This window comes from Protopterus annectens, chromosome 8.part0, assembly GCF_019279795.1.
Source record: "Protopterus annectens isolate FY-2018-M chromosome 8.part0, PAN1.0, whole genome shotgun sequence".
Taxonomy (NCBI): Eukaryota; Metazoa; Chordata; order Ceratodontiformes; family Protopteridae; genus Protopterus; species Protopterus annectens.
In genome coordinates this window covers 1,320,823,208-1,320,835,402 of record NC_056741.1, presented here as the reverse complement: position 1 = coordinate 1,320,835,402, position 12,195 = coordinate 1,320,823,208, and the positions used below count along the sequence as shown (strand labels likewise).

Below are 12,195 nucleotides of genomic sequence, written 5' to 3'. Positions count from 1 at the left end.
AAATGCATTCAAGTATTAAGGCTACTAGGGAGACTGATATATTTTATTTACTTCTAATAATTTCAAACTATATTTTTCACTGAACCTCTTGTCATTGTATCTTTAAATTTTGGATTTTACTCAAGAAAGAATAATCAGAACTCTCAAGATTAATTGTTTTCACCTGCAGGCAGCTTATCTCCATGTTGAAGCAATGAATCTTTGAACATTTCACTTAGAAAAGAATATACATCTGCCTTCTGCTGCAGAGTTCTTGCCTCCCACAGAACATCTGCTAATGAAAAAAAACAAGCTAATATTTTTGTAGATGTAAGAAATGTAGCATTTCAGTTTCTTTTATCCTTTTGTCTTATTTTTAAAGCCTTCTTGCTTACAATAAAAAACACTTGTTTATAGCTTAAGTCAGAGGCATTAATCTAGATATTCCCCTTATAAAATAAGAGAAAATATCCTGCTTCTACATATAATATAATATAATATAATAATATAATATAATATAATATAATATAATATAATAATATAATATAATCAATGCATTATACACCCCATCCCTACCCCAGCAGCCTGAGATTATACCACGTTAACATTAAACTTGCTTTTGTCAAGTATTTCCTCTTATTATACTATGAAGACTATATTTCTTACAACTAAAAAGAATCTCATACATTTAAAATATCTCCTAATTACACAAAACTGCTTTACTATATATAACATGCAGATTATAACATGAAACATTTTATACAAATACTAATAAGAACAAAAATTGATTTTAGTTACAGTTACTCCCCACCTATTTAGTGTCCTTCTAAACATTAATAACATAAAGTGGACTATATATGCTTTACAGTCCTCTCACAAGTTTAACAAAGTCAACAAGAATCCAGTCCTTTTCAGCCACTTTGTCTTGCAAAGCAATATTTCAGAAATGTGATTGATGTGTTATAGTTTCCCATTTATTTGCTAATTTTATTGCTGCTTGTCTTCTTCCTGTTCATCTCCATCTCCCAACACCAGACTCTGGTTCACATCCAAGGTACTCCTGATTCTTCAAGTCAACTCCTATGCTTTTTTCTGTTTCTCAAGCATTTTCCTTTGAAACACTGGAAAAAGATTTCACTGGTAAAGTCTCTCTGTGAACTTTATTGTCAGAAGAATGAGACGCAAAGTCCCCTTCTGCTTGCTGATAACTTTTAGTTGGATAAACTTTTTATTTCCTCCTTAGCCTGTTATGCATCAAAAATGTCTTTGATCCTCCAGGAAAAAAAAATACTCTGAAGACAGCTGGATACATCAGCTTGAATATCACTGCTGCCTGTTGACATTCCCTGATTGCCGGGCTAAATTTGCTTCTGTTGTGTCTGATATACAGTGAATAATGAAGAGGTGGATATTATCATATGCAAAATCTACAGAGACTTCAAGGGGAATTAAACCCTTTTCGTTAGCTTCAGTTCACACTTTATATTTCACATTTGTTATAATAATAGTTAATTTAGATGAACGTTTGACTTAATTATTTGTGAGGCTGAGAAATCTATGGTAACCTTAAATGGAATGCAACTATTCAATTTTTGATAACGTCTGTCTAACAGTGGAAAATCAGTAATTATACGACTGTCCATTAATATTCAAAAACAAGCATGTTGATTGGCCAGCCCAACCAATGTGTCCGTTGTAAATCCCAGAATATACCAACGGAAAAAGATCCTGTCACCCAGACTTCTTTCCATTCATATATTCCATAACTTTTATTTATTTATTTTTAACAAAAAGTAAAAAAAATCTATAGTCCGGACACTGGACATACCAGAGAGGCAGCATGGAGGAAATACAATGTTATTTAAAACTAAACACATGTACCTGATTTTCTTTGCATTTCCTCCATTCTGTCTCTCTCTCCTACCCCTAGAGCAGTCGAAACTTTTTTTTTAAATAATAAAACATTGCTTCCTTTTCAAAGCATTGATGTACTTGGTATGCATGAAAATGCAAGTCTCATACGCATGCAAAGTACATCAAAACAAGGCAGCAGGATACCATCAACCATGGAAGGACAGTACAGCTCCATTATACAAAGACATTATTTAAGAAAAGTAAGTATTTTTTTCTTAAATAATGTCATTGTATAATAGCAATAACTGACTCTGTGGTTGTGGTATATTGAAATTTACCCATGGTTGGCTTTATTTAATCACTCGGGCTTCACCCTCATGATTAAGCCATGCCAACCATGGGTAAATCTTCAATATACCACACCACGTCATCGGTTATTGCTTAACTGACCAATGTTTTATTTGGCAGCTAGTTCAACAAACATTCAAAGTGTTTTTTTCTCTGTCTGGTGTATATATTATTAAATGCAGAGACCTGACTGGTTGCTATAATCTAAATGTGTATATATATAGGTTTACTATTAAAATTTCGATGTAGCATTGTATGCCTATGAATTGTTCGAACTACAGATATTCGAATAGTTCATATGTGTGAAAACTAAATGATCGAACATTATATTTATGAATGTACTGTGCATTCGCAAATATGAACGTTTAAAGGGATGTACAGGGATCGTGGTACAGTGTAGTTAGGGAAATGCATACCTTTCCTCACTGTAGTGCGATCTCAGAGTTGTAATATATAGTTGGGGTGGGGGGTGCAGTGGGGCTTGCCCCCTGCATAAACATGATGTTAGGTGTAGTTGTTAGTGAGTTATGGCAAGGGTGGCATTGCTGGTAAGTGCCGTAAAATGTCGTATTCGACATTTTCGGCATTAATAGCTGATTTTCGACATTAGAACTATTAGGTAATGTGTACTTTCAGCCTTTCAGCTAATTAGTTCGCTGTTAAGTACCGTTTTTATTTTGAGCTTCAATATTTTAATAGTAAACATATATATATATATATATATATATATATATATATATATATATATATATAAATATATATATATATGGATCCACTTTATATGACTGAATCTCAAAATACTGAATTTCATTTGACTGAGACCACAATACCTAATTTTCAAAATACTGAAAACTCATTTGACTGAATCTCATTATACTGAAAGCTTACAATCCTGAATTTCAAAATATTGAATTTTAAGCCGTAGACATTTACACTTAGAACACCAATGACTAACTCTTTTCAAGACTTAAAAATTACTTACTTATCCTCAAAAACCTCACACCCCTGCATCCCCCAACTATATATATATATATATATATATATATATATATATATATATATATATATACTAACTCCAGGATCGCACTACAGTGGGGAAAAGGGCATATACCTTTTACTTACATTACAGTACTATACACATTGCCACTACTGCCGGGAGCACATGAAACATCCGCCATATTACTTAAGATATGTTCCATAAAAATGTAAAGAGACATGCCCACATTTAGAAACACTACAACACTACTTTCTACACTACCATCAGTATTCTGACAGTCAGCACTGTAAGTTACAGCAATTATTTTTATCACAAGTTAGTCACAGGTGAAGGGAAACACACATCACATCTGCGTCTACTTTGTTTCATTGAAAGTTAATTTCACTGAATTTGAGTTCACCCTGACCAAATCGCTGAAAGCTCAAATTACTGAAAACTCATTTCACCGTATCTCATTTCACCGAAGTGAAGTACTGGCACTGTGTAGAGCACTGTAAGGCAAGTAAAAGGTATATGCCCTTTTCCTCACTGTAGTGCAATCCTGGAGTTAGTATAGTTGGGGGGCACAGCCCCCCACATTGAGGATTATTGAGGGATTAGCCCCCTACTTAGTTTGGGTATATATTGTCTTTGGGAAAAAGTTAGTTATTGGTGTTGTAAGTGTGCATGTCTATGGTTTAAAATGTATTGTTTTAAAGCTTTCGGTGAAATATAATATAAAACCAAATTTTGCCCCCTACCTCCCCCCTAACTATATATATATATATATATATATATATATATATATATATATATATATATATATATATATATATATACTGAATCCAGGATCACACTACAGTGGGGAAAAGGGCATATACCTTTTACTTGCCTTACAGTACTCTACACAGAGGCAGTACTTCACTTCAGTGAAATGAAATTCGGTGAAATGAGTTTTCAGTAATTTGAGCTTTCAGAGATTTGGTCAGGGTTAATTCAAATTCAGTGAAATGAGCTTTCAATAAAACAAAGTAGACCCTCACATCTATGTCTTAAAATTCAATATTTTGAAGTTCAGCATTGTAAGCTTCCAGTATAATGAGATTCAGTCAAATAGTTTTCAGTATTTTGAAAATTAGGTATTGTGGTCTCAGTCAAATGAAATTCAGTATTTTGAGATTCAGTCATATGAAGTGGACCCATACATGTATGTGTAGATATATATATATATATATATATATATATATATATATATATATATATATATATATATATGGATTCACTTTAGAAGCTTGAAATACTGAAATATCGAAATTCACTATTTCGAGCCCATAAAGTGGAATCCTTAAAACAAAGAAACCTCAGAAGTGCAAAATTCAAAACCTCGCAAACTGGAGATTTTGAATTAGTGCTTCCTGTGTTTCTCTGTAGTTATGGATTCAGGTAAGTGTTTATTTGTTAAGGGTTTTGAGTAGGGGCTGTGGTGTGTGTTAGTGTGTTTTGTTGCTGTGATGTGTGTGTGTGAGGAGAATATAACTTGTGTGATGGTTTTTTGTGTGTGTTTGTATGTAGTGCGACCTCGGAGTTAGAATATTTAAGTAGGGGGGTACAGGGGGGGCACAGACCCCCTTCTTTTATGTGGTAGAGAGTTTGTGTTTGTGTGTGGGGAGGAAGATGCGTGTGAGTGGAGTAGAAGCGCTAATTCAAAATCTCTGGTGTGCGAGATTTTGAATTTCGCGCTTCTGAGTTTTCGTTGTTTTCAGGTTTAGACTTTATAGCCTTGAAATACTGAATTTCGATATTTCAGTATTTCAAGGATATAAAGTGAATCCATATATATATATATATATATATATATATATATATATATATACCATTCAGAAGGTTAAATTAATAAGTCTCTCAAAACTATAAAACTACAGCCTTGTTAGTTATGAATTATAATTTCAATGAATTCCTTGGTGTCAACTAAGGTAGCCGTTAAAACTTAACAGTGATAACTCAACAAATATTAGAGATGGTTATTACATCTGTATGTAATGGTTTAATAATTACTTTAGCCATGCACTTAGCCAGTGCTGTCCTGTTGTAGACAGACCCTCCCTCACCAATTTTATATTGTCTAGGAGAATTACATAAAGAGCATCCCTCAGTGTTTGTACCCAGATGTTATCTATAAACCTTGATTCGGTTACAACCACTATGTCATGATTTTAAGTCCCTAAATAAAACTTTTTATTTAGAAAAATTGTTCACTAAACTATAGGTATTGTTGCACAGACTTTTTAAGCATATGAGCACATGAGTTTTAGTGATGTTCTAACCCATTTTAAAAAACGTGGATTGTTAAATACTGACAGAATATGTAAGGCCACTTTTTTAAATGTAGCTCATCTCTTATAAACATGGTTCTTTTGGAACATAAGGTCTCAGTTGTCAGTGAAGTTCTGACAGCAATGTAGCAACGCTGATTTCAGCAAATTCTGTGTTCATTAACTGCTGCATTAAATTATTGATTATACTATACCCTTGGAAGTATATTTTAACATCTTGTGAATGTAAGATTTGAAGTTTAGCATGCAAGTATTATAACCTTCTTATTATCTAGCTCACCAATAGTTTTCATCCTGAATGTAAAACTGCTTGTGTTGATGTAATCTAATTAGTCAAGCACAGCAAATTGAGCATCTTTAATACATGTCCCAGGCAGGCATCAAGAATAGTTCTTTAAGGGATGATCTCTACACCAATAGAAATCAAACCCATTACTAGACTATCTCAGTTTAACATAAATGGTAATGACTTGAATCGATACCGGCAGATATACATTACTATTTGAAGTAGGCCGATTAAAAATAGTAGTCTTATGTAATGCTGGTATTTTTCATTCCTTTACAGTTCATTGCTATTCACCCTAGCCATCTCATCCTTCAAGAGAGAGAAGGGGGGAGAGGGATTTTTGACCATGGATCTTTGTTTTAGGAACCTCTGCAATTTTCTGAGTTTTTTAATGCATCTAGCTTGACCCATGTCAAAGGGTGCATTATATTCTATTATAGGTTTGATTGTCAGAATATAAGGGAACAATGACTACCTTGATTTTAGAAGAAATGCCTTTGGCAATTAGTTGCAAAATATAAAAGGATTTCCTTACTACAGTTGCCACATAATGATCAAAGGAAAGGGTGTTATCAATCCACGTGCCCAGATGACTGACTTGCATGATAAAGAAGCATTGTCAGTGCAGTAGATTACAGTGCAATAGTATTTCCCGAAGGGGATGATACTGCATTTCTTGGCTTTTAGTTTAAGCCCTTTTTCTGTGCACCAGGTATTGACTTTTGTTAATTCATTTTGGGGATAAATGTATGTTCAGAAGACTTAACATTACACACAGCTTGTAGTCATCAGCACATCTGATTAGCCAGCTATCACTGTTATCAGTAGTGAGGTCAGAAAAATAAAGGTCAAATAGTAGGCAACATAACTCAGAGATCAATGCAGGATACCACTTGTTACCTTCTCTATGACTGAGAAGGCTTCACCTATTTGAACAATGTGCATTCTTTCCTGGAAACAAGTTAGATATTTGTTTTATCACATGGGGGGCAATGTTTAAAGCTTTTAGCTTATTTACAAATACATCATGTGGTGTGGTAAAAAATGCCTTGGCTAGATCAAGACAGGCAGCATGGACAGTATGATTACTGTCTACTGCCTCAGGGACCTTCTCAAAGGGGCTGATGAGATTTAGCAGGTATGACTTACCCTTCACAAAGCCATACTGTTGTGGGTCAAGCCTAATTAGATTTTTGATGCTGTGATACGTGAGACTGGTCATGGTGCATTCCATAGCTTTATAGATAACACTCATTAGGCTGAGGGGTCTGTAGTTTCCAGGGTCAGTGGTAAGTTCATTCTTATGCACATGTATCACTACGGCAATGTTCCTGGATTCAGGGAAATAGCCTGTTGCTAGGCTTAGTTTAAACAGTTTGAGGAGGGGATCAGTGAGTGTATGTTTGACACTGTTAAAAAACATCATATATTATCAGAACCCATGAAGGAGGTCTTTTTGATCTTTGAGAGCACCTTAAGGACAAGACCCTTAGAGGTGGGGGTTGGATGACTCAGAGATGTTTGGAGGTGGTATGGTAATTTCAGGGGAGAAACTGGCAGTAAATTTGTTTGCCACTATGTTTACAATGTCTTTTGTATTTGAGTAGAAGGCTGGCTTGTGGAAAAGTTCAGAGCAGTGTTACGAAGTTGTGAATTATTTGTTTTCTAACATAACTGAAGAAGGACTTAATAGTTATAATTTGCTTCAGTTTGTAGCCTTAGTTCTTGAGATGCTTTGCTGGAGTTTATAGTTGTCTTCAGTTTCTTAGTGAGTTTTTTATACAGTTCTAATACTGGGGGATTCTGGACTAAGTGGCAGTTTCTTCCTTATGCTGTATAGTTTGTTTATACCAGCTGATCACTAGGCTGGTTTGTTTTTGAATTTACTGTCACATTTAGTTCTGGAAGGGACTACATTTTATTTATTTTACATTTGTTAACCGGGGGTGTCTGACTGAGCCGAAAAGGCCCTTTTTCAGCAGAGGCCCAGGGAGAAAAGCTCCACAAAGAAAAATTACAGACAGATTTAGTTAGTTAGACATGATCAGTATACACACAAATTACAAGAGACATGTTTTTACAGTGGTATGCGGCACATAAACAGTTACAGTGGAGAGAACAAACAAAAAAATATTAATTTTAAAAATAAAGGTAATTAATAAATTTGTGGTGTACAGCTGAAATTTGGAACATAGGTAGAATACATACATAGTACACAGGTACAGTACATACATTGTAGATTAGCAGTGTTTGTGAGTAAGATTGAAAACTATTATCAAGTGCTCTAGATTTAGTATGTATATGTTATCCACTTTCACTAGCCTCGGGAACAATCATGGCACTGCCAACGTTGCTTGAGATGTTGCCTGATGAGGTCTTTAAAGGAGGCTTTGGATGATGTGTTTTGAATGCTAGTAGGGCCAGAGTTCCATTTTTTAGCCACTGAACTACTATATAGTGCATCTCCAAAGCTACTCTAGCTGTTGGTGACTTCTAGTAGTAGTTTGCTTGATGATCTAAGAGGCCTTTTGGCTGAGTGATGTTGTACTAGGTTTTTGAGGGCAGGACACTTATTGGGGAGTTAATAGATAGAATGACAGAGGCAGAGCTGCATGTTCAATGTATTTATCGAAATGAGTATAAAGGTTCTTAGTGTAGCTGGCTTCATATACTGTGCCAACTGTGGAATCATTATTTGGAAATTTAGTGATATTGCCATAAAACTGTATGATGTTTGACTTTTTAGGGTTGCTAAATAGAGTGGTGCTAGATTACAGTGCTTTGGAGAATCTTATGGTAAGGATAACCAGTTAGTGGGCTAACGTAACTAATAAGGGACCGACTATGGGGTGAGAAAAGGCTGGAAGCAAGTTTCTGAGAACCATTTCAAGAATGTTCCTGTTCCTAGTGGGATTAAGGACAATCTGATCCAGATGCTCTGTTTTTAATTCAGTACCAGAAGCACTGGGCATAGTAGTTTAAATACTCCAGTCTTTGGAGGGATAGTTGAAGTCACCAAGAATAATGAGACATTGCTTATAGCATATCTTCTAGGAATGCCATGAATTTTCCATGATCTACTGGGGTCATGCAAGGGGACTGATAAGTTATGAGGTGGAAGTTTGATTTCCCTAAGGTGAGCTGGCATTGTATGAGCTCATATAGACTCTGTCCTGAATATAACTATGCTGATTGCATAACATAGCCAGAGCCATACAGATAACCTCACACAGTCCACTGTTCTCCATGATTGTTGCCACAAGTCTCCTCCTCCAAATGTTCGTTAAAATGAAGATTGAACCTGGGAGAATCTCTTAGAAACTGCACTCTGCCATTTATTAAAAAAGTTTACTTATTATACTAGCTCAACAAGTATGAGTTATGTGTAAGAAAATTCCTGCATTAGTCAGTAATAACAGTTTTAGTGCCCACAACTGTAAGCACAAGAAATTTCTCTCAAACAGTATACTCAGCTAATTCACTCTTTTCTGCATTAAACACTGTCTCCTATAATGGTATCTGGTGCATTACACATTTTCATTCTGTATAAGTACAACTAATAAACCCATTTCTATTAAAAAATACCTTAGCCATTCCTAAAGTTAATGATATAATTTTAACAAAGCATGTGGCCAATACTAGATGTTTTATTTTCTTATGAAATAAATAAATGTCCATTAAGATCATATTGAAGCTAGCAGACCTTAAAAAAGAGCTTCTGAAATGGTATTATAATTAATAGCACCAAAATAAGCTCCTGTTGTGTGGAACCTGCTCATCTCTAAACCCTATTTCACCCAGATTTGTGAAACAGGCACCATCTCTGCTCTTTATTGATGCAAGTCTACCATCTCATTGTATCACATGGGATCCACAAATTTCAAGTTTGACATCTCCTGTTAGGAAACTGCCCATATTCAGACTTCTTGATAAAATCATATGTATTTTTTTGGGTTATAGTCCACGAGATTCAAAGTAGCAGACTCTGCCCATATAGCAGCTAACTGTGCCTAAAGGGGCATTGGCAATGGCACTGGGTTATGCCCACAAAGCCTGTCATGAACTGTTAATAAACTAAAATGTAACACAGAAAATGTTTCCCTCAGGGTTGTCATGCTGTTTGGAGGCACCATTCTAGTTTAACATCTGTCCTGCCAATGGACTCTAGAGACAGAGCTGGATGACCTTACTGGCACATTATATGAAAGGAGTGTATTTGTTTCTGATGACACTAAGGACGTACTGAATAAGGATTTGGTTCTGATACACTGTAGTGTCATTTCCACAGTGGGGTGAAATATGGGGAGATAACGTCTGCAAAAATAATTTACCAGACTACAACCTCTCCCCAGCCCTGGTATTAATAATAATAATAATAATAATAATAATAATAATATTGATATAATGGATAATGGAGAACACTGGACGATGTGTAAGTTGCATTCAAGAATGAAAATTACACCATCACTGCCAACACCAATACATTTGTGAAGCTTTTTTTAGTTCACTTAAAAAGTTAATAGAACATTAAGAAGTATGAAATGCTATGAAACCTTACAATAAATGCAAAAGGTTGCTGTCCGAGAAAACAAAGGTAAGACCCCAACAATGGAAAAGCTCCCTCCTTAGCCTCACCAGGCAAATAAGACAACTTGTCAAATCCTCTAAGGGCTCCTTTGAGAGAAACTTAGCAAATACAGCCAAGGACAACCATAAGGCCTTTTAAAGCTACATACATAGCCTAAAAGGTAGGACCCAAGCATGTGCAGAACTAGTGACCAATGGTAACACACACACTGACCCCACAGAGATAGCAAGTCTGCTAGTGGATAGGTTTGGCAAAAATTTCACTCCCTTATCCCCTTCCAACTTATCACAAACCTTCTCCCAAACTCCCCCCCACCCTACATATCTGAAGAGCAGATCCTCAAAGCCTTGACCAAGGCAAAAAACACAGCATCTGTGGGACCAGATGACATCCCAGGCTGTCTTCTAAACAGGCTAAAACATGAACTTCCATCATCATTAAGTACCCTTTTCAGTCATAGCCTGTCCACAGGCTTTGTTCCTACAGAATGGAAAACAGCAACAGTTATTCCCCTCCACAAAGGTGGCCTAGCAACAGACCCAGGGAATTACAGACCCATAAGCCTGACCAGCCTCATCTGTAAGGCCATGGAATGTAACATTATGGACCTCATAAATAAAGACATAGGCAACCTCCAAACCCTGGATCCTACCCAATTCGGCTTTGTGAAGGGCAGATCCTGCTTATTAAATCTAGTGGGCTTCTTTGAAAATGTGACCAGGGCCATTGATGAGGGCAGATCTGTGTGCACAGCATACCTCAACTTGGCAAAGGCTTTCAACACAATCCCACATTCAGGCATTACTTGGAAAACTGAATGTAAACCCTTTCATTGTAAGATGGGTTGCCGACTGGCTCACAAGCCTGACACATACTTTCAAAGTGGGTGACTCCACATCAACCAGCATACCTGTTACCAGTGGGGTGCCACAAGGGTCAGTGCTGGGCCCCCTAATGTTTGGTATATCCTTCTCAGAAGTTCAGGTCAAAGCTAGGGGGTTGTGGCTGACTAAGTTTGCAGATGACTGCAAACTAGGTGCAATCACTGAATCCCCAAATGATGTCAGTATACTCCAGGAGGGTCTCACACATACCAGTGACTGGTGTATTAATCATAGTTTCGAACTGAATGCAAAGAAATGCATCATCATTCCCTTCAGCACAAACAATGTCCCTTCACACTATCAACTTAACAGCAATATCCTACGTACCTACGAAGTGGTAAGAGATCTGGAATCATAAGTTGACTGCAACCTTAACTGCGACCACCATGTGTCTACTGTAGTAAGGAAAGCTTTCTACATAGCATACTTGAGTAGTAAAGGCATCACCTCAAGAACAATAGAGGTTATAACCCCTCTATACTCAGCACTAATCCAGCCCATAATTGAGAATAAAGCCTTGTTCGGCATGTGCCGTACAATGCACCTGCAGAAACTGAAAAGACCTCAAAGGCTTCTAACAAAGAAGATCAAGGGGCTCCAACATGTGCCTTACAGAGACCAACTAAAGTCCCTATCACTATACTTCGTGTCATTTAGACTTCTTAGAGGACACTTATGCTTGGCCCACAGAGCAATCCAAGGCCCAAACCTAATGAACTTGCTGCATATCAGTAAATCAAATGGGACTAGGGCTACCCATTCCAGGGACCTAAATATGGCCTGTGACTTAAATAGTGCATGCTGGAGGTACAGATTTATCTCCCAGTGACTGCCAAATCTTTGGAACAGCCTACCAATTCATGTGAAACAGGGCACCTCTATGACAGTGTTCAAGAGGAACCTGGATGAGTGGATGAGGCACCATAAATTCTTACCGTGGATAGTGC

General features: G+C 36.5%; 1 protein-coding gene across 1 annotated transcript in view; it reads right to left on the bottom strand.

Moving 5' to 3' along the window:
- PANX3 (pannexin 3) overlaps positions 1-12,195 on the bottom strand; it is a 97,146-nt gene that overhangs the window by 48,834 nt on the left and 36,117 nt on the right. The gene's annotated exons all lie outside the window — the stretch shown is intronic.